General features: G+C 38.2%; 1 protein-coding gene across 9 annotated transcripts in view; it reads left to right on the forward strand.

Moving 5' to 3' along the window:
* Positions 1 to 23,678, forward strand: part of LOC128646856 (microtubule-associated protein tau) — a 169,444-nt gene that overhangs the window by 10,028 nt on the left and 135,738 nt on the right. Inside the window, exon 1 of one of the 9 annotated variants that reach the window (XM_053699660.1) lies at positions 9,649 to 9,776. The exons of the other annotated variants lie outside the window; for them this stretch is intronic. The gene's annotated coding sequence lies outside the window, so the exon portion shown is untranslated. Of the gene's footprint in view, positions 1 to 9,648; positions 9,777 to 23,678 lie in introns of those variants that run through there. 9 annotated transcript variants of the gene reach the window in all.

Raw genomic sequence — 23,678 nt, forward strand, 5'->3', positions numbered from 1 at the left:
ATTCACTTTAGGTGTTTTGGGGTGGTAACTGTCATAGAGCCGAGCGTTGTCAGTTCTCCCTTAATTTGCCGACTTGATTTCTCTGCTTCATAGTGTCCCTGGAAAATGTTTTCAAATGTTGGCAGTTATGATGGCAATACCTTTGAATTAGGGTGTCCAAACTTTGCTCTCCAGAGGTTTTGGAACTACATTTCCGATGATGCTCAGCCAGCATTTTATCTAGCTGAGCATCATGGGAAATGTAGTTCCAAAACCTCTGGAGAGCAAAGTTTGGACACCCCTGCAAGTTTGAAAGAAATAATTGTTGCATACTTTAGATAAAAAAAGAGATCAAAGGCAATGTAGCAATCTCTTTAGACCAGTGATCTTGCAGAGCTCTTGTTTGTCAGTATTTTTAGTTAAGCAGTGAAAATAAATTAATTTCTAAATAGAAATGTGGTATTATTGGTGGTGAATTTAACCCTTAAAATGTAGGGGTGTTATAAAAGGGTCTCTCTAAATTACATGGTGGGTGGGTCACAATTTTCTATATTAATGGATATAAAGCAAAAAAAGGAATAAGGACAGTACATCCAGACTGGACCGGGTACACATCCCATGACCCACAAACAGGCCCAGCTTTGGTTGCTAATACACTCACATAAAGCTCCTCTGTTTGCAGAGTCACAGGCAGTTAACCCCGGGTCTGCCAGGGTGCAGGTCCTTAGGGAGAATTACAGAAACAGACAATACAATACAACACACATAAAGTCCAGCACTCACAAACAAGCTCTCAGCTAGGATAAAAAAACAAAACCGGAAGAGTTAGTTACCGCATTTGGCCAAAAGGGACAAGCCCAGGTACCACATCAAGGTCTCTTCCACTCACCTGGGTCCCTACTACAGCCACACAACAGCAGCCATGCACACAAATGCAAGCTAATAATCAAACAAACTGGGATATATGGATATAAAACGGTATGTTTCATTGCTGTAGTAAAAAAGCATAAACAGTGGGTTTTTGAAAACATTGCAATATATATTATTCATAATTGTCAAAGGATTTTACTTTATTTTTTTTACTTAATTTGTGCAGGGTTTGTTAGTTCCTGTCACAGCCCCACCATGGGGCTGTAATCTCTGTTGGAAGGCAAAAGAGGAGGTTTCCCTCATAAGTGGTTGCTAGGAGACAAGTGCACTAGCTCCAGTCAGTTTCTCACTCATGCCTAGTAGAGGACCTTTACTGCAAAAATCATGTGACAGGAGGATGATGGGAAAAAAAATATGTACAAATACCACCTCTTCCAAAAGACAATTCAAAGTATGTATTACTACTGAAAATGATTGTCAATTTTTAAATAATATTCTGATTCTTTCTACCATTATAGTGGTAGTCATTACTGTGAACTGCCTAGCAGAAGATGTGGTAAAAAACAATCAAAACAAAAGTAGCAAAAACTACTTAGCTGAGCTGGCTTCACAGGATACACGTGCACTAGCAGACACTTGAACTAACAGACACGTGCCCTAATAATGGGAAGTCTGTTTTTTTATCATGCTCAGTAGAGGACTTTTGCTTCAAAAATCTTGTGACAGGAAGCAATAGTAGAACTTAAGCTGTCATCATGGCAGCTCCCTTTCCTTCCTGTAGGCAGAGAATTTCTAGGTGCTAATTTTTGTAAAAAACAAGTAAATTGTTTGCTGATTTTTTAACACAATCTGTTTCTTATTATGTTTAACGATAAAAGTGTATATCCTGCGCAGATAACAGAAGGGAAAGGGGATATGAAATACCTCTGGCTCTCCTCAGCGGGTCCCTAGTGTACCCAATATGAAAGTAGAAAATAGATGGGGGTGGAGGTGAGCGCCAAAAAAGGCTGAGGTAGGGAATGGGGACACCTGTTAGACTGATAGAGCGGTGTCCACAATGTAGGTTCTCTTGTTGACGTTGGTGGAATCGATGTACAAATAGTATAATAACTATAAATTAGTTGTAAACTTTAAGAATGTATATCAATGTTTAATCCACACAAAAATGTTAAAATATCTCAGATCTACTTAAAAACATACACAATCCTAAAAATAGAAATAAAAATAACAATCATATAAAATCATGGATCCATGTTACAATAAAATAAATGCAAAAAATGGGAATGCACAATAAAAACCTTTTTGCAATAATTGATCTTATAGACCAAGTATCCTAATTAGGCCACGTGTCCTAATTGGAGTAGTTTATTTAGAAACAGTCCAGATGGTGGTAAATGTTCTTATGGTTATATTTGTCCAATTAAATCACAATATGGCAAAAAAATTAGTGTCTCTGTCCGTGACCAATTCTGAAATAATTCCAAAGCAGTGTGTGTCCTGTGCCTGAAATGGTGAGAAAATGGAAAATCCAAAAATGTGTGATCACTTTAACATCATTACTATCATTACTTTAACAAACACACACACACACACACACACACACACACGCATATATATATATATATATATATATACATATATATATATATATATATATATATATATATATCTTTCTTTTACTAAAGGAGAGCTGTTTCATATCCTTTTAAACTTCCCTTACATATTTGACCAATTTTCTTCTCTCCTGGACCTGGGTAGAGTAAAGGACATATAAAAATGTGTCAGCCTTGCAAGTGTATGGCTGTTGACTCCTTATAGAATGGATTGATATACCTTGACTGAAACTCTTTCTTGAAGAAAACTCAAAGAAGTACATACAAGGAATAAGAAACTAGTTTAAAGGGACAGTTTACTGTAAAATTGTTTTTCCCTGAATGTGTTCCCCATGACTTGTTATACCAGCTGCAGCATATAAAATGTATGGGAAATTGCTCATTTATGCTTCTTTGTACAAAAGAAATAACTGGATTTGCTCTTTGAAACCACAGCCCATAAAATAGGCTAAACTTGCAGACAGATCGGATCTCGTTATCTTATCACTCAAATGCTTCCCTTTCTTATCTCTGTACAATACTTAGAAAGAACAATTGAAAATTAACATTTCAGATTTTTATCTCTTACACCTCCCATTGTGAGTGTAATTTGTTCTGCTGACTGTGTTTACATAGTTTGTCAATAGCCTATACCTAAATATAGAAACTTTCAGTGTAGGTAGGGAACCTACAGGCTAAATCAGCTATTTCAAATGCCAATATAAAGGCAAAAGAGCTATTTGTAAACAATTTAATACACTCCAGCAGGTAAAATGGATAATTGGAAACAAATTAAATGAGATAAAGTTTTTGGGTAAATTGTCCCTTTAATATTGTAAAATATTGAGTTAAAGACTCAGAGTTTAAATATATACTAATTATTGTTTTTGACAGTAATAGCAAAGGTTACTGGATGCTGTCATATGGACAATAATCAGGCTGGTGACAGAAGATTGTTCAGTACTTGGCTCTTGCATACGGACAGTGATATACCTGGCATAAGCTGACAGTATGAATGGCTGGTTATTAGCAAATCAGGGCGTACTTGCTACTCCTTTAACTGTTTTGCTACCAGATTCATCTGGCTTTGCTACACACAATAGCAGGTCATAAAGAGTTAAAAATGTGAGCGAGGTATTTTGAGTTCACACAGCAGATTAGACTCTTCATATAATCCCTAGCTGGGAAGAATGAGGACACCAAATGACATAGCGTGACAAGGGTAGAACAGGGGTCGACAAAAATGCTGTAAACTTATGAGCCGCCTCTAATACAGTTGTCTAAAAGTTAAAAAAAAAAAAAAAAAGTAGTTTAAGCTCCTGTAAATCCTCTTCCAAAAATCCTTTTCATCGTTACTGGACAGCTCCAAACAGCATCTTGGATATTCAACAACAAAAAAGACTTTTCCGTTCACTTCACTGTGGTTATTTAAATGTTATAAATAGGCATGGTGCAGCAAATTAAAAGGATATTAAACCTAAAATGTTTATTTTCATGCAATTTTAAACAACTTTCTTATTTACTTGTATAATTATCATTTTTTTCTTCTTCATTCTCTTGGCATCTTTTGTTAAAAAGCAGGAATGCATGCTTAGATGCCGGCCCATTTCTAGAGCACTATATGGCAGCAGTTTTACAAGAATGTTATCCATTTGCAAGAGCACTAGATGGCAGCCATATAGTGCTCTAGAGGCCTACCTAGGTTTCTCTTCAACACAGAATATCATGGGAACTAAGCAAATTTGATAATAGAAGTCAATTTGAATCTTTTTTTAAAGGGTATGCTCTGTCTGAATTACAAAAGAAAATGTTTGGGTTTCATATCCCTTTAACTCCTTGATTACCATAGCAAAGCAAGGCTCACACATTTTTTGAGGTTCTATCAAGCCCGGGAACCATAGATTTATGGAGCCCTGCTTATGTATATATCAATATATAACGTCAACAGACCAGCTGAAATGGAGACAGCTAATTTTTAGGTTTATATAAAGAAGTGTACCAGTTTGTGATGAATTCTCATTTTGCCGATTGATTGAGATTTCTACTGTGTCTGCATTCAGATCCCTACTGTGTCTCTTCTGTGTAGCTTATTTTTGTGTGTCAAAAATACATTAAAATGCTGAAAACATTTATCAAAGACTCTAACCACATCAATTATATAAGTCGTTTATGGTATTGTAATTATCACTAACATTTTAAAGTAGGAAAAACGGTTTAAGGCCAAGTTTAGATTGATAAATAGGTCAACATTTTCTCTGCAGGCCCAAACCTATTCCAGCAGGAGCCAAAGGAGGGTCTTATCCGGGGAGCACGTTAATACCACATTACAAAATAAAATAAAAAATGTAATTGCTCTATATCAGAAAAAATGTATTATTTCCCTGCTAGACATTTGCTTTGTGGAATCTACATAATAACATTTATCCTAAAATAGGAAAGACAATGAGCGCCTTCAGCCACACCTACAAAAGAATGGATCAGCTGATTGGTTTATTTGGCCATATACTTGTAAAGTGGCTAGACTGAGAGCATATAAGGCATTCTACTATCAATTTTGCTTGTATTATTTAGAATCTGCCAATCAAACAGGGCTGGGGGCTGTTGCTCAAATAATTATCTACTTTAAGCATATGGAGCAGGTTTTTTTATTTATTTTAATTTAATTTTGTGTTTCCTTTATGGAGTTGAATGATGGAGTAGCATAATCTTATTTTAGGGGAGGGCATATTTGCGTCTGATTTCTTTGGGACATGAGAATAACTAAAGGATTTATTGTGTACATTTGTGCATCTTATATGTAAAGCAGTGATTTTAAATATTTGGGACAACTGGATCTGATTTGCAGCAAGTAGTGTCTCATTTGGGGATGTACAGTAAGTTTGTCTCACTTTGAGAAACAAAATTGATTTCATAATAGCAGGTCTGAAATGGGTGGGTGCAGGAATGATGTAGTTAGACAGAAAGGTCTAAAGGAGACAAGCACATTTGAGATGATAAAGTGTTGATCTAGTCTAGGGGGAAAACCTGGGTGCAAATGGATATCAAGTGGTATGCTGGAATCATCTAAAAAACAAATAGGTTGTACTTGCCTGGAATTATTACTGTCAACTTCCTGTTCTAATCCTCCTGTTGATTCAGTGTTCTCTCAATATTTTATACTCAAATGGCTTTTATTGGGCCTCAGAGACCAGTCCTAACAGGTCCTCTTCATACATTAGGTTTACGTACATTAAAGCTCATAATTCTCTGCTGCAGATAGCACACTTAGCCTCTTGTCTCCAGAGTATATTAATCTGTGCAGCTCTCACACTACACCACCTAACTCTTCACATTTTAATAAAATAAGACACAAAGAAGTATCTTAAAAAATCATTCACTTTTTTTTTTTTAACAAATGGATCTATACAAACTTGTATATTTATACTGATGTCTACAGACTAACATACTAACACACTTACAGATATGTTTTGGAAGAAAAACAGTTAACTCCTGTCATGGGAACATCCAATAGGTTTTCTGGGCCTTCCCCTGTATATGCATAAGCAATGTTTTATCTTGCTAATGAATCCAATTTCTACAAATACACTTTCTGACCAATAAAGTGGCCATGGCACACTACGTTGTCATTAATGATGACGTTAACATTGTCAAGAAAAAAGTTAACCATCTCGTGTTTATCATACTTTTATCTTGTAGACTAGACATGTGCATAGGCAAAAAGCTTTGTTTTTGATGAATTTAGCCACTTTTTTTTGTGGCATTGGAGAATAGTTTACTGGGTCATTTGTTTGGTCCAAATTGTAATGGTATTTTTCCTATGGAAACGTCTTCACATCATCATAGGGGCAGCTGCACTGCAGCCCAAATGAGCACACGGTGGTTTAAATATTTTTTTAAAAATAAATAATTTATATATATAGATTTAAAGGGACATGAAACCCAAAAATTTTCTTTCACAATTCAGAATACAATTTTAAAAAACTTTCTAATGTACTTCTATTATCTAATTTGTTTCATTCTCTTGATATCATTTGTTGAAAGAGCAGCAATGCACTACTGGTTTCTAACTGAACACATGGGTGAGCCAATGACAATCATTATATATATGCATCCACCAATCAGCAGCGAGAACCTAGGTTCTTTGCTGCTATAAAACTTGCCTAGATAAACCTTTCAGTAAAGGATAACACGAGAAGGAAGCAAATTAAATAATAGAAGTAAATTGTAAAGTTGTTTAAAATTGTTTTCTCTATCTAAATCATAAAATAATTTTTTTGGGTTTCATGTCCCTTTAAGTAAAACATATGAAATAATCGAAAGACTGATATAAAAGTTATTGGCATAAACAAGCTGAGAGTGTAAGGGGCAGACTCAGATACAAAGTAGCTTCACACACAAACACTTCCAGAGTGACAAACAGACACACATATAGCCTCACATTCACAGTCCTTACTTCTTCTCCTTGGCTTTCCCCCCTTCTGAGCCTCACTCATTGAGTTAGAAGCACCCTCTTTTCCCATATCTTTTTTGGATTTGAAACCCTCTCCCCATCTCTTATTCTAAGTCCCCAGCTCTACTTTTAACTTCCATCTTTCTCTCCCCTCTTCTTATATTTTATCTGTCACTTCAGTCATATTTCATATCTTCCATTACAAAGCTACATCTCTTTCTGCTGCACTCAGTTTAACCCCCCCCCCCATATTGTTTCTTACATTTTCCCATTTTCCCCTTTATATTTGAATCTCTCCTTCCTTCTGTGGGGTTGAAAGCACATACCCACATATACACACAGGCTTGTTAGCTATCACTGGCAGCGTTACACAGCCACTCACCCTCCATAGCTCTCACATACCTTCCCTAACATGCTCACACACTTATCTATTTTTTCGAAGCACCTTCTTATGCACACAAAGCCTCAACAGTTGTGCATTTATGCCCTAAGGCATATTCTTTTATTTGCTTAAGGTAACAACAGCAGTGCACTGCCACACAGACTAAATTACCCAGCTGTCAGCAGTCACACAATGACTGAGCTGATGGGTTAGTGTCACAGTGGATAGTCATCTTCAGATAGGAAATGTGGTCTGATAAGTGCTTGAAGTGGACTATCACACATTAACAGAAACAGGGACTTCACAGGCTCGGATATGTTAGAGAGGATACACACAAATACAGGGCTGGTTTATTTAAGAAGGAACATTCACAGGCCAGTGAAATCTTTTAGCAGTAGTAGTCTGGAGTGTCATGTGATTTCAGATTGGCGAATTTTGACTTAATGACTTACAAACTAGACTTGGTGCTAGCCAGTTAATTTCTCTACATTCATGAACTACACTTCTAGTCTGGCTAGGTGCATATTGACCAACTGGACATTCACAAACTAACCTCATGGGCTGATTAACTGCAGATTGGGCAGCTGGTAAGGGACAAACTGGGCATTTAAAGACTAGACTTTAAAATACTGAATTTGAGGGGTAGACACTGAAAAAGTGGAGTCATGTTTTTTTCAGTAACAGTTAAAGGGACATATAATCCAACATTTTTCTTTCATGATTCAGATAGAGAATACAATTTTAAACAACATTCCAATTTACTTCTATTATCTAATTTGCTTCATTCTTTAGATATCTTTGTTGAAGAAATAGCACTGTACATGGGTGAGCCAATCACACGAGGCATCTATGTGCAGCCACCAATCAGCAGCTTCTGAGCCTATTTAGATCTGATTTTCAACAAATTATATCAAGAGAATAAAGCAAATTAGATAATAGAAGTAAATTGGAAAGTTGTTTAAAATTGCATGTTCTTTCTAAATCATGAAAGAAAAAATGTGGGTTTCATGTTCCTTTAAGCCCCCTACACATCGAGAGTGGTGGGTTTATTCTGCAGCATGCATTATTAATGTAGGAATACCAGGAAGTGGAGAGTTATTAGCATGAATTATTAAAGGCTATTAGCTCCTATTGTGTTAGTGTGCAGAAATGTGTTGCATTTGGCTCAAAGAAAAACGTATATAGAGATCACTTAAGTTCCAAGGTTATTTCACACAATAACTCAATGTGAAAAAAGTCAATTCCTTACCCAACCAAGTATCAGTCAGAGTTTTACTTGCATGATAAATAAGTACAGAATTAGATTTTCACAGCTTGCTTAAATGTAGAACACATATTAAATAGAAATGCAGAGCATGTACCCATTTATAAGAAGTACTTTCTCTAGAGGGGGAGTGGCCTCTTGAGTTAGTTGAAGGAGGAGCTTGATTAGTAGGTCAGGGGAAGACTGGACGCTTCTGAAAAAAGATGTTTCTGAAATGAGAGAGATGCTTTGTTTTCACTTCTTGAATGACACAGACTATGTTGTTCTCTCCCTCTGGAGCTGCCAAATTCTGTATTGTTTATCTCATCTGTAGCATTACCCTCTGTACTATATAACTCCCTCTTGCAGAGGCTTATGCTGCACTGTTTTCCTACATGGTGTAGCACACAATGACACAATGTATTGCTCCCTGTGACTATACAGGTGGTTGCATTTTGTCCACTTAAAGGACACTCAAGTCAAAAGAAACTTTTATGATTCAGATAGAGCATGCAGTTATTATTATTTATTATGCAATTCTCCTGCATTGAGTGGTCCTGCATTACTTTGCTCCTGTTGGGGTTTCTAACTTGTTGTGCCTGTGGAAGAGTGTTAGAGGCTGCAGTGTTTTGCTTCTTTCAATCTGCTACAGGATTTATTGTTTTGCACAGTGTGGATTACACAGCCTGTATTGTTGTACCCCTCGTTCAGATGGCACATTGTTTGCCCTCAATAGGATATGGTATATGCTGAATTGCTATACTGATCATGGGGTTTGTACAGACAGCATTGTTTTACAGATCTGGTGCTGGCATAGAGTTAACTGTTGTACCCTGTAGGGGAGTCAGACTGTGCTGTGTTGTCCCTGTACAGATGACATAGCCTGCACTATTTTATCCCTCTTTAAGTCACCAAAGCTACATGCATTTATTTTTCTAGGGGTGTTACATACTTTATCTATTTTTTCCTCTTTTAGGTTGCCTTATTTTGCCCCTCAGTGCATTGCATATTTGAATGAATGTTGTCAGTCCCTGAGTTAGTGTGTTACAGACAGCATTGTTTGCCCCACTGAGAAGTGTATCTGTTTGGGATGGTTGCCTGGTGGGCTCTGGCTCCGGGCTATTAATAGATCGACACAGGAAGGACTCCTGTAACTCAAGCTGTGCTGTCTCATCTGTTCCACATGACTGGTTATTACTGTGCAAGGGTCGGGGTATTAACTTGGCCAGGCAGGAGAGGTTATCAACAAGCAGCACATAGGTAAGGGGCAATGAGAACTTTTGTTATATGGTGTGTTCTGCATAGGTATCCAACTCTCAAGGCTCTCCTGTTTATCTGTGCCAAGATTTGCACACATCAAATTGTGCTTATTCACTTGTATCTGGCATTTCAACCCCTGTACGTCTGCTTTTTACTTATAAAAACGTCAAAACCTCTCACTTTGCTTCTTCATTTGCACAAAGCTTTTCAAACCTTATTGGTCTCATTTTTGCAGGCACTGAGCTTTATCTCAAGTCTCTGTTTATAAATGTACCTTCCTATTTCCTCAGTTTGCTTTTTCTTATATTTCCCAAGCTCAGAGGTGTCCCCTGTACAGTTTGTAACACCTGCTCCATAGTGAGAGAGGTTTTAAATACAAAAATACTGAAGCTAGTTATTGCAGTAATAGGGATAAAACATGTTACGCATCAGTTGCTGACTTCACCCAAACAACACAGCCAAGTCAAAGAAACAGGAGAGGACAGAATATCATGTATGGGAAGTACTGTATCAGTTTGATAATGGTGTAGTAACTATAAACAAGCAGTGCGTAATTGTGACTCGAAATGTGACACAGAGGCACTTGACATAACATTGTTCCAAACTCAGGATTGCTGAGCTCTACATATACTGTATGTACTTGTTTGTGTTTTCTTTTGTCTTTTCAGTGTCTATATTTGTGTATCCTGTCTTTTTCTTTCATCTTTTTCTTTCACTCTCTTTCTTTCTTGCTGCCTGCCAATGCTTTTTCTTCCCCTACATCCCCTTTTAATACTTTGTTTAGCTCTCTGAGCCTCTGATCTGTGTCTCTTAATGCACTGCTGTGCTTTGTTTTTCTGCCTCAGTTTTATATCACTCTATTAACTTTTCTAGCAAAATACACACACATCTATCTATCTATCTATCTATCTATCTATCTATCTATCTATCTATCTATCTATCTATCTATCTATCTATCTATCTATCTATCTATCTATCTATCTAAATATATAAGCATTCTAAAATTTAAGCTACAGTCTCTTGTGGGATTCCAAAATTTTAGCAGCAAGTTCTCTAATTTCTCTATAATACAGGACCTATACCGTTTCTAAATTTTAGGAACAGGTTCTGCAGAATGGGTGAGTATAGACTGAGGGCTAGATTTATCAATGCTGAGGCGTACAGGGGCGCGTATACGCGCCCCTGTACGCCTCAGCTCGCCTGTGGCGGGGCGAAATTACCCGCAGGTAATTAACATTGCACACGAGCGCAATTTTGCGCTTGCGTGCAATCCCGCCCCCTGCCCGCGCACAGCCAATCACGCGCGGGCAGGAGCTGTCAATCTCCTCGGTCGGACTCGACCGAGGAGATTTCATTTCGCCACAATAGAGGTGGCGAAGATGTTAGGGAAGCAGCGGTCTGGTGACCGCTGCTTGATAAGTTGCGGCGAGCAAGTTCTTGTGAGAACTTGCTGCCGCAAGGGCTTGATAAATCTAGCCCTGAATCCTACCACTGTATATAGCTTGTAGCACGCATTGCCACCATGAGCTTGATTAATCAAGCCCTTCTCTCCCCCTTTGACTGCAAGTTCGCACAACGAACCTGCATTCAGGATTTATCAAACAGCGGTCATAAGACTGCTGCTTACCTACCCTGTTCTCCACCTCTTAGGTGGAAAATTTCAATCTCCCTGGTCTCGTCTGACTGGGGAGATTGACAGCTCCTGCCCATGCGTGATTGGCTGTGCACAGTTAGGGGTCCGGGGTTGCATGGGAGCGCACAGGATCGCTTGTGTGTAATGTTAAATGCGGGCAGCGGTTTGCTGCCTGCCAGAGAAGAAGCCGGGCGGACAGGGGCGAATATGTATGCCCCTGTCCACCACAGAATGATAATTGAATCCCCATATAGTTATGCATATATGAGATATAGAGGGAGAGGCATGGAGGTTGCAAAGATAATATGTAGTCAGAAGAGAAGTGATTGCTAAAGGTGGTATTTGAGCCAGTCTTGCTGTATCAGTGGTTCCAGAAGAGCATTCAGTGAGGGGGGTATAGGCAATAAGGGAGGAGGCACCGACTGCTTAAAAGGACACTCAATCAGAATTAAACTTTCATTATTCAGATAGAGCATGCAATTTTAAACAACTTTCCAATTTACTTCCATTAACAAAATGTGCACAGTTTTTTTATATTTAAACTTTTTGAGTCACCAGCTCCTACTGAGCATGTGCAGGAATAAGCGTGTTTATGCTTTTGTGAATGGCTGATTGCTGTCACATGGTACAGGGGGAGTGGAAAGAGACATAAATTTTAAAATTGTCAGAAAAAAAAAACTACTACTCATTTGAAGTTCACACTATGGCCCCTATTTATCATAGGTCTTGAGGACCTGATCCGACAGTGCGGATCAGGTCCGCAAGACCTCGCTAAATGCGGAGAGCAATACGCTCTCCGCATTTATCATTGCACCAGCAGCTCACAAGAGCTGCTGGTGCAACGCCGCCCCCTGCTGACTCGCGGCCAATCGGCCGCCAGCAGGGAGGTGTCAATCAACCCGATCGTATTCAATCGGGTTGATTTCCGGCGATTCCTGTCCGCCTCATCAGAGCAGGCGGACAGGGTTATGGAGCAGCGGTCTTTAGACCGCTGCTTCATAACTTGTGTTTCTGGCGAGTCTGAAGACTCACCAGAAACACGGCCCTTCAAGCTCCGTACGGAGCTTGATAAATATGGGCCTAAGTGCTATTGTCTTGTTATCTTGCATTTGTTGATTATGCAAATCTTCTGTGTTGACTGGTTCTTTAAGTCACTGCAAGCTCTCTCCTGCCTCGCCACTTCTGTTATTCTATGCAGCTGTTTCACTATATCTTACTCATATCTCAATTCTTTAGTGAATAAACTGAATAGAGTAACATAGGAATTTGTGAAGCAGAACTTAGTGAATTTTGCCCACTGCAGAGAATGTACCAGGGTTCTGGAGGGTGAGAAGCCAATGCCAAGATTAAACAAGATTAAATGTAAGAAACTGAATGTATAAAATCTGATGTATGTAAAATTCTATATTACTTGTCATCCTGCTAGTGTAGATCATACTAGTGAGTGTAAACCCATTTGATCCATATTAATACCATTGCTTTGTTACCTTAAAATACAGTTAAAGTATACAAAAGAGTTATCTCATACTATTACTCACGCTGCTAGTAATTATGTAACAATGTGCTGATAGTCACTAATAATTATGTATCAAAAATTAAAAAAGAAAAGAGCAGTTAACAAATCATTAACTACTAAAGAGTGACCTAGACCGCACTAGAGTACAGAAAAATAGGCTATAATGCATCTGTCTGCTAAGCATACTTAAATACACCACAATGATAAAATACATAAAAAACATATACGTAAGTATGTGAACAAATGTCCTAGCAAAAGACTCTTCAGTGGTACCCACAACTGCCTGGAAAAAAGGAGCATATAAGTGCAAAAGCATGCTCCCAAACTTGTGATCCTCTTTTCAGCTTGTGGGCAGATATTAGCAGTGAATTATTCAGAGAAATGGATACATTTCGATTATTTGAAACATCAAATGCAGGATATTCAGGTGTTCTTGCAAAGGGGTAAAAATGGGCAAAAACACAAACCTCTTCAGGGCTATCTCAAGCTTTAGATTTAGAAGCAGGTAAGGTTTGCCTTCCCTCTCATAGCAACTACTGCCCACTTAACTGCTGATCCTCATGACGTTTGCTCACCAACAGATGCTTCATCTCTCCAAGGTGAGTGTTTATCTGGTTCTCAGTTTACATAATGCGGCCACTGATCTTGAGCAACAGCAAGGTAGTTTTGTCACATACTACCGCTCCACCACATGTGCCAAACAATTGCCAGGATGACGTGTTTCGTCCCCCTTCCACTTTAGGGCTGGCCGGGGGGTTCGTCAGATAGTTTGCAGTGTTGCTGAGCAGTCCTTAAAAGCAGGTACCCAGTCACGCCTCCATTTTATTTAAAGGTGCCACACATTAAAAGCTCTGTTAGAGCATTTCACTTTGTAACTTTGTTACTAATATCCTACTATCATGATATACCGTATATTGCTTGATCAGCATGGCATATTTCTAAACCCTTATTAGATTTATTTAGGCTTGGGGAAAATGTTATTTTGAAAGGAACATAGGATACTTAGACATGCTATATAAATTACACAAAGGGGCCAAATTATCAATGTGCGGACGGACATGATTCACTGTAGCGGATCATGTCCACCGCACATCGATAAAGAAAATGCTTGTGCAATGCTGCCCCCTGCACATTCGTGGTCAATTGGCCGCTAGCAGGGGGTGTCAATCAACCCGATCGTATGCAATCGGGCGGATTGCTGTCCGCCACCTCGGAGGTGGCAGATGAGTTAGGGAGCAACGGTCTTAAGACCGCTGCTTCTTAACTCCTGTTTCCGGTGAGTCTGAAGGCTCGCATGGAAACAGAGACATTGGGGCCCATACGGGGCTTGATAAATAGGCCCTAAAGAGTCAAATACAGAACAATGAAAATCAAGATAGAGTCATTTCCAATTTTTAATTTTAGGTATAACTTTTTTTTTTAAAACTACAACCTTATTTTGTATGGCATTCAATGTGAAGTGGATGTCGTGGTGTCAGGGAGTCTATGGATATATGGATGTAGCCTGAGCGCCTCAACTAGAGGGCTAGGATGTGAATAGGTAGTACACGTGTATTTATTAATGACAATAAATGTTGACAATTAAAACAATAATTAAAACAAAAGTTTAAAACAATAAATAATATGCAATATGCAAAGGTACCTATGTGAAATATTCAAATAGTACATTAACATGGATCCATGTTTATCAACATACAAAAAGACTGGTAACATGTGACAGTAGACAATCTTGATAATAATATACAAATAAAATATATATATATATATAGAAAAAGTACCACTAAAGAAAGTACCACTAAAGCAGTACTACACCTTGGTACACAAATGGGGCACTAAGCGCCCAGCGGGGTCTTGGCCGTGGTGTAGGGAGAAGTCACAAATTGTTCCTATCAGTTGAGTGTAATTTGTAATCCCAGGTTCAGTGAAAATATGAAGTAGAATTTCCAAGCGTATACTTAGGTAGAGTCCAATATAGTTATGTTATAGATTATCCCTCATTAGTGATGGTGTAGGAGAAAAAAGGGGATGTAGCTGAAAGCTCAAAAAATAGTGCAAAATAGTGAGAGAAAAAAAGGATAATCCTTCAACAAAGGATAAAAATACAAAAATGTAAAAATTTGAATTTTTTTAGCAGAAATTGCCAAAAGATGCCATTGATGAAAAAAAGATGAAAGAATTTGCTGAAGTTAGGATAAATACATTCGTAGGTACAATGTAAGTCTAAGTGATGAAAGTTAGTGAATTAAAAATTATTCTCAAGGTTCAGTTGGGTGTTGCGAGATTAGTGCAGCTGGGTGCTGCAGGGTTAGTGCTGCGACCACAGGTGGAAATCCAGAGATTTTAGTGGATGTTCTGCTCCTAGCTGGATTTATCTGTGGAAGATCTGCTCCTAACTGGATTTATCTGTGAAAGATAATCAATATAGTGTAGTATGCTCAAAGTAGATATAGATGTAGAAATAAAGCTTACCAGATGCTTGGTCAACGCGTTTCGGCCTCTCACAGGCCTTTTTCAAGACTTGTTGAAGGATTATCCTTTTTTTTCTCTCTCTCACTATTTTGCACTATTTTTTGATCTTTCAGTTACACCCCCTTTTTTCTCCTACACCATCACTAATGGGGGATCATCTATAACATAACTATATTGGACTCCAATACACTCAGCTGATAGGAACAATTTGTGACTTCTCACTACACCACGGCCAAGACCCCGCTGGGCGCTTAGTGCCCCATTTGTGTACCAAGGTGTAGTACTGCTTTAGTGGTACTTTCTTTAGTGGTACTTTTTATATATATATATATATACAGCTTTTATTCGCATATTATTATCAAGATTGTCTACTGTCACATGTTACCAGTCTTTTTGTATGTTGATAAACATGGATCCATGTTAATGTACTATTTGAATATTCCACATAGGTACCTTTGCATATTGCATATTATTTATTGTTTTAAACTTTTGTTTTAATTATTGTTTTAATTGTTTTAACTGTCAACATTTATTGTCATTAATAAATACACGTGTACTACCTATTCACATCCTAGCCCACTTCTAGTTGAGGCGCTCAGGCTACATCCATATATTCTTAGAGTTCCTTATTGACAGCTAGAGGTCAAGACAACCGGAGCATATAGGATTACACAGGCGCTAGGTGTATATTCCATCAGGGAGTCTATGGGACAGGGACATTGTTCATGAATGGATGTCTCGGCAAGATGCCGCTTTGTATTGTATACATTTCTAGAGGAGGCAGGGAGCAGCTTGCATAAAGCTTGAGGTTCATCCCCTTTTTTATTGAATTCTATTACCTTTGCATTGTATATGAGCTATAAACTTGAAGCCACAGCAAAGTGCAGTTAATCTAAACCAGTGTTTAATGAGATATGCCTCTATTTTGCTGTGTTTTTAATTTCATTATAATATTTCTGAGCAGGGTTGTCCAATTTTTACTCTGAAGGACTAGAGACCATATTTTTGTGATATTGGGATATGTTTGGCTACTAGGCATGAGCATTTGGATAATTCGTGATTATCCGAATGCGTTATCTGGAGTGCTTGTCTTCTCTACTTATTATACATATACATATATATGTATATATATATATATATATATATATATATATATACATGTACATATACATATTTTCTTCTAAGTGAAAAACATTGGAATGTAAAATATTTACAGTAAAAACACAGTAAAACATAGTAAATATATTAAAATTGAATACAAATGATTTTTCATGTTTAAATGTATTTGAGGGGAAAGGGCTTCAAAGTGTGTATGTTTATATATCTATACATGTATGTAAATACTTATATGCACATATAAACACATCAATACACATACATATATACATATTTAGACACACCACTGAGAATTTCAACCCCTGTATATATACACACACACACATCATAGTCTATTCCAGTGAAATAACTTGTCATATACAATATACCTTTTAACCCTTATAAAAAATGATTAATAATTAATTAATATTTTATCAGAAAGTGTATATATATATATATATATATATATATATACAGTATATATATATATATATATATACAGTATATATATATATATATATACAGTATATATATATATATATATATATATATATATATATATAAGTGTAATACTTTATTTAAATGTAATTATTAAACCACGGACGGACATGATTCATTATAGCGAATCATGTCCGCCCTACATCGCTAAATGCAAACAGCATACGCTTTCGGCATTTAACATTGCACAAGCATTTCACAAGAAATGCTTGTGCAATGCCACCCCCTGCGCATTTGCGGCCAATCGGCCACTAGCAGGGGGTGTCAATCATCCCGATCGTATCTGATCGGGATGATTGCAGTCCGCAACCAAAAAGGTGGCGGACAAGTTAAGGAGCAGCGGTCTTACGACTGCTGCTTCTTAACTTCAGTTTCCGGATCGCCGGAAACTTGGGGCGGGTCTGCCACTAGGTCTTCAGGTGTGCTAATCAGTTGAGCGTTGCCCTTAAACGCAACCAACTACTTTCATCTTGTAATATGCTAGCTAGTTAGCGCAGCCGCGATATTGCTTATCAGAACCCAGTCAAACATTAGCGCGCCACTTGTAATATAACCCTTTATAGGGAATTGTATTTTTAGTTTAATGTCCAACTTACTAACATTTGCCTTTCAACAAATGTTCTTTACATGCAAAGTTTTCTGATCTTACATGTATTTTTGTTTTGTATGTAGTTCACTGACATGTAAATCATTTCCCATGTATGTTTCTTGTTACCTGAACATAGATCTCAAAGGTCCCTTAACCATAGCAGAACTTGCCAAACTACCCATGTTTTGCCTTTATATTTGCATAGTTTTCCAAACAAAACAATTTAAGTTCCTTTGTATTGTGCATATGATAAAAGCAATCTAGCTATGATTGGTTAACTGTTTCTAAACTATGCCTCTGATTTGCAAATCTATGCAATAGTGGGTGTGTTAAATGGATGTAGAAGTAGCCAACAGAAATGCTCTTCAAGAAATAAGCCCACCTGAGATTTATTGTGTGGGCTGTGGGTGTGCACAGACGGCTCATATACTAAGTTTGTAATAAAAAACTTTGATCAAAAATGGATATTACATAGATCAGAGGAACAACATAGAAATGAACACTGACATGGTAAAGGTATCTAATGCATTTTACCTCTAAATAGGGCTTATTTAGATCTATACTCTCTGTCAATCTATTGGAAATACTGATGTCAATTTTGTGTGTGTGTGTGTGCTGTTACAAAAGTAGAAAGAGAGGCTCCTTTCCTTTATTTCAATTACAAAAAAAGGACAAAGCTGGCATGTTTAAACTATATGTGTTAGAAATCATTCATTATTAAAACTAAGCATGATTTGGCTACTTCTATGCACCTATAATGAATTCAGTAACACAAAATTGGAAGCACAAAACAGGCAACTGGTAAATATTCCCTGTCAAATGAGGCAAAAAAAATCAATTATGTCTCAGACCTAGACAGTTAGAATATCACTAATTAGAAGTGTGAGTGAGAGTTCTTAACAGCGTATTCTCATTATTCAAAAGGGCAGATTATATGGTTCTGAAAATTAATATATACAAGAATGACAAATGGAGATCTATGGACCTCTGCACACAGTTACTAATGTACCAGAATATATTTCTTAGTAATTTTGTATCTGATAGACAGAAACCAATATGATTTTATTATAATGTTGAAATTAGGGTTGTTAACCAAATACACACTGGGTTCTTTGATCAAATCTTTATGAGATTTTTAAGCATTTCCATACCTCTCATCCCAACCGTAAATAGAAAAATGCTCAAGTCATGCTGCATGGTCCCAACTCTTTAGAACAGTGGTGTAGATGTAGACTAAAATTGAATAAAAATATCCTCTGAGATAATTAAGCCTCCAATCCAATCTACAGGGAGTGCAGAATTATTAGGCAAGTTGTATTTTTGAGGATTAATTTTATTATTGAACAACAACCATGTTCTCAATGAACCCAAAAAACTCATTAATATCAAAGCTGAATAGTTTTGGAAGTAGTTTTTAGTTTGTTTTTAGTTATAGCTATTTTAGGGGGATATCTGTGTGTGCAGGTGACTATTACTGTGCATAATTATTAGGCAACTTAACAAAAAACAAATATATACCCATTTCAATTATTTATTTTTACCAGTGAAACCAATATAACATCTCAACATTCACAAATATACATTTCTGACATTCAAAAACAAAACAAAAACAAATCAGTGACCAATATAGCCACCTTTCTTTGCAAGGACACTCAAAAGCCTGCCATCCATGGATTCTGTCAGTGTTTTGATCTGTTCACCATCAACATTGCGTGCAGCAGCAACCACAGCCTCCCAGACACTGTTCAGAGAGGTGTACTGTTTTCCCTCCTTGTAAATCTCACATTTGATGATGGACCACAGGTTCTCAATGGGGTTCAGATCAGGTGAACAAGGAGGCCATGTCATTAGATTTTCTTCTTTTATACCCTTTCTTGCCAGCCACGCGGTGGAGTACTTGGACGCGTGTGATGGAGCATTGTCCTGCATGAAAATCATGTTTTTCTTGAAGGATGCAGACTTCTTCCTGTACCACTGCTTGAAGAAGGTGTCTTCCAGAAACTGGCAGTAGGACTGGGAGTTGAGCTTCACTCCATCCTCAACCCGAAAAGGCCCCACAAGCTCATCTTTGATGATACCAGCCCAAACCAGTACTCCACCTCCACCTTGCTGGCGTCTGAGTCAGACTGGAGCTCTCTGCCCTTTACCAATCCAGCCACGGGCCCATCAAGACTCACTCTCATTTCATCAGTCCATAAAACCTTAGAAAAATCAGTCTTGAGATATTTCTTGGCCCAGTCTTGACGTTTCAGCTTGTGTGTCTTGTTCAGTGGTGGTCGTCTTTCAGCCTTTCTTACCTTGGCCATGTCTCTGAGTATTGCACACCTTGTGCTTTTGGGCACTCCAGTGATGTTGCAGCTCTGAAATATGGCCAAACTGGTGGCAAGTGGCATCTTGGCAGCTGCACGCTTGACTTTTCTCAGTTCATGGGCAGTTATTTTGCGCCTTGGTTTTTCCACACGCTTCTTGCGACCCTGTTGACTATTTTGAATGAAACGCTTGATTGTTCGATGATCACGCTTCAGAAGCTTTGCAATTTTAAGAGTGCTGCATCCCTCTGCAAGATATCTCACTATTTTTGACTTTTCTGAGCCTGTCAAGTCCTTCTTTTGACCCATTTTGCCAAAGGAAAGGAAGTTGCCTAATAATTATGCACACCTGATATAGGGTGTTGATGTCATTAGACCACACCCCTTCTCATTACAGAGATGCACATCACCTAATATGCTTAATTGGTAGTAGGCTTTCGAGCCTATACAGCTTGGAGTAAGACAACATGCATAAAGAGGATGATGTGGTCAAAATACTCATTTGCCTAATAATTCTGCACTCCCTGTAGGCCTGTATATTGGTTGGATACTGTTTTAAAATTTATTGAAGATATCCTCTGTTCCTTATATCACCTAGACCTTATTCATGTGTTAAGGGTGTGTGGGAGTGTTGAGGATACATATTTCATACGAGGAGTGTATGGCTAACAAATGACTGAAGTTATCTGAGGTTCTCATGGTCTAGCAACAATTAAAGGATACAGCTTAAAAAAACAACAACTGTTTTATAGATAATTCATTGCAATAAATGGAAATATTGGAAAAACATCAGAAAAAAATATTCTGTTGTGTTTTCCTCACAAATGGCACACCACACTGTAGAAAGAGACAACATTTAAAATACTATTGACCCCAATCATGCTCAGGTAAATACCCTCCCGACTTAATAATTGAGTTATTATTTAATTTTACATATAATTGTGGTTTTCTTTGGGTCCTAACCATAAGTATTACTCTGTGTATAGGAATCCACTAGTGTTCTGTTCCTGAATGAACGGTTGTTTAAAAAACCCCCAATAAAAACATTAGTGTAATATTAACCCAATCCCAATGTAAGTTAAAGGGAAGTGAACAAGTAACGTTTCAAGGCCCCTTTCAAAATTGACATAAGTACAGTTATATAGAATATATATTACAGTACAGTTAAATAGAGTATATATTACAGTACAGTTATATAGAGTATATACTATTTTATTATATTTAAAGCCCTGAAACAAATGATGTGAATGTATGTAAAAACAGCATTATAAAAAAGATAAATTATGCTTACCTAATAATTTTCTTTTCTTCTAATGGGAAGAGTCCATAGCTGCATTCATTACTTTTGGGAATTCAGAACCTGGCCACCAGGAGGAGGCAAACACACCCCAACCAAAGGCTTCAAATACCTCCCCCACTTCCCTCATCCCCCAGTCATTCTGCCAAGGGAACAAGGAAAAATAGGAGAAATATCAGGGTGAAAAAAGGTGCCAGAAGAACAAAAACGTTTACTGCTGCCTCATAGATAATAATTTATGTTATTCTTCTTAAACAGGAAGAGTCTACAGCTGCATTCATTACTTTTGGGAAAACAATACCCAAGCTAGAGGACACTGAATGCAAACAAAGGGCGGGTACAAAATGGCGGCCCCTTCGAAAGGCACCACAGCCTGAAATTACATTCTACAAAAACTCTAAACGACAAGGGAAAAACCGGAAGCCCAGGTATCCACTTACAGTTGTTGAAGTCCCGCTTGAAGGTTCCATCCGGCCGGTGAAGTCATCATCCAGGTAGCAAGAAGTCTTCATCCAGACGGCCTCTTCTTTCTTCATCCAGCCGGTGAAGTCCTCATCCAGGCAGCAAGAAGACTTCATCCAGATGGCCTCTTCAATCTTCAACCATCCAGCGCGGAGCGGGTCCATCCTGAAGACATCCGGCGCAGAGCATCCTCTTCATATGGTTGCAGCTGTACACTGGATCTTCAATGCAAGGGATGCGATTCAAGATGGCGTCCCTTGCATTCCTATTGGCTGAAAAATTTGAATCAGCCAATAGGAATTAGGGCTGTTAAACTACTTTTGGATATTCAAATCAGCCAATAGGATTTAAGCGGCTCTCATTCTATTGGCTAATTCGAATTCGATGACCGTATGAAGAGGATGCTCCGTGCCGGATGTCTTCAAGATGGACCCACTCCACGCCTCCGGGATCAAGATAGAAGATGCCGCCTGGATGAACATTGAAGAGGCCGTCTGGATGAAGACTTCTCGCCGCTGGGATAAAGATTGAAGAGGCCGTCTGGATAAAGACTTTGCCGGGAGGAAGATCGTTCAAGCGGGACTTCAAAAACTGTAAGTGGATTGTCAGGGGGTTAGTGTTAGGCTTTTTAAAGGGTTTATTGGGTAGGTTTTATTTTTTAGTTTAGGGTCTGGGCAGCAAAAGAGCTAAATGCCCTTTTAAGGGCAATGCCCACACAAATGCCCCTTTCAGGGCAAATGGGTAGATTAGGATTTATTAGATAGTTTTCTTTCTAATGATATGGTTGAGTCCACAGATAATCTCTAATTACTATTGGGAATATGACTCCTGGCCAGCAGGAGGAGGCAAAGAGCACCAACCCCAGTCATTCTCTTTGCCTACGTTAAAAGCAAGGAGGTGGTAAAGTTTAGGTGTCTATAAGAAGATTCTTCAATCAAGAATTTATTATTTTAAAGCAGAGCAGGTTTGCTCTGTTTTTTTCTGGGGTTTAGCCGTAGTCCACATCAGTCTCTTCACTAGAGCAGTGGTGGCTTTTAAGCATTTGGGAACTTGTGGGGTATAATCCCCACTGCACCTCTCAATCAGTTATTGCTGCCCTAACTTGAAAGCCTGAGTAAGATTATTTATTCTTTCTTCTTTCCACAGGTCCATGTGATGGAAGAAGCCCTCTCAAACCAGGTGAGCTGCCCTGCTGCCGGGCAGATTTACATTGAGGTAAGTGCCAATTTTAATTCTCTTAAGGAAAAAGGGATATCCTGACACTTTAACAGTTAGATCTGTTGGGGACTTTAAGGCAAGCATCCTATTATGGGTAATGGATATTGTGTAGCAGTTTGGTGCAGGCACTGGGGACGAGTTTTTAAAGAGACTGCAACTCTGATGGAGAACATAAATCTTTTAGTGGAATTTTTATTGAGGCTTATCCTGAAGCACCGCTTTCTATATGTTTTCTTTCAATAAAGTCTTTGGTGTGTTCTTGAACTTTATGTTAGAAGTCTCCCGGACAGGCAGTTCTCTTAGACACGCCCACGATGGGCGGGCTTTCACTGAGGCGGCAAGGGATTTTCTTTTGCACGCTTTCTTTCCTCTTCCAGTGTGTATCGGATGGTAGAGGATCCGTTGTGGTTTCGACCCTTCAGAAGGACGGTGTCAACTATCGTTTGTGAACCGGCTAGTGCAGCTGTGGTGCTATTCCGGATCGCTAACTGCTATTGAATCCAGCTGCCAGCAGGACAGGTAGGCACTTGCTGAGGTGTAGAGGTTGCCTGATTTTTCTATAGAGTCGCTGCACTGCTGTTAAAAAATAAAGTGTCAGTTTAAAATTTAAAGAAACAGTAACGTTTTTTTCTTAATAAAAATTAAAGTGGAATAAGAGTTTTTTATTGCTTGGGGGCTTTTCTTTTTGGGTAAAGATGGACCAAGAGGCCCTGCAAAATGTTACTTGTGGTTTGTGTTTTGATGCTAATGTGGAACCACCAATCCCTTTTTGTTCCTCATGTATTGAGAGAACATTACATTACAGGGATGGACTTT

Source organism: Bombina bombina, chromosome 1 (genome assembly GCF_027579735.1).
Source record: "Bombina bombina isolate aBomBom1 chromosome 1, aBomBom1.pri, whole genome shotgun sequence".
Classification (NCBI taxonomy): domain Eukaryota; kingdom Metazoa; phylum Chordata; class Amphibia; order Anura; family Bombinatoridae; genus Bombina; species Bombina bombina.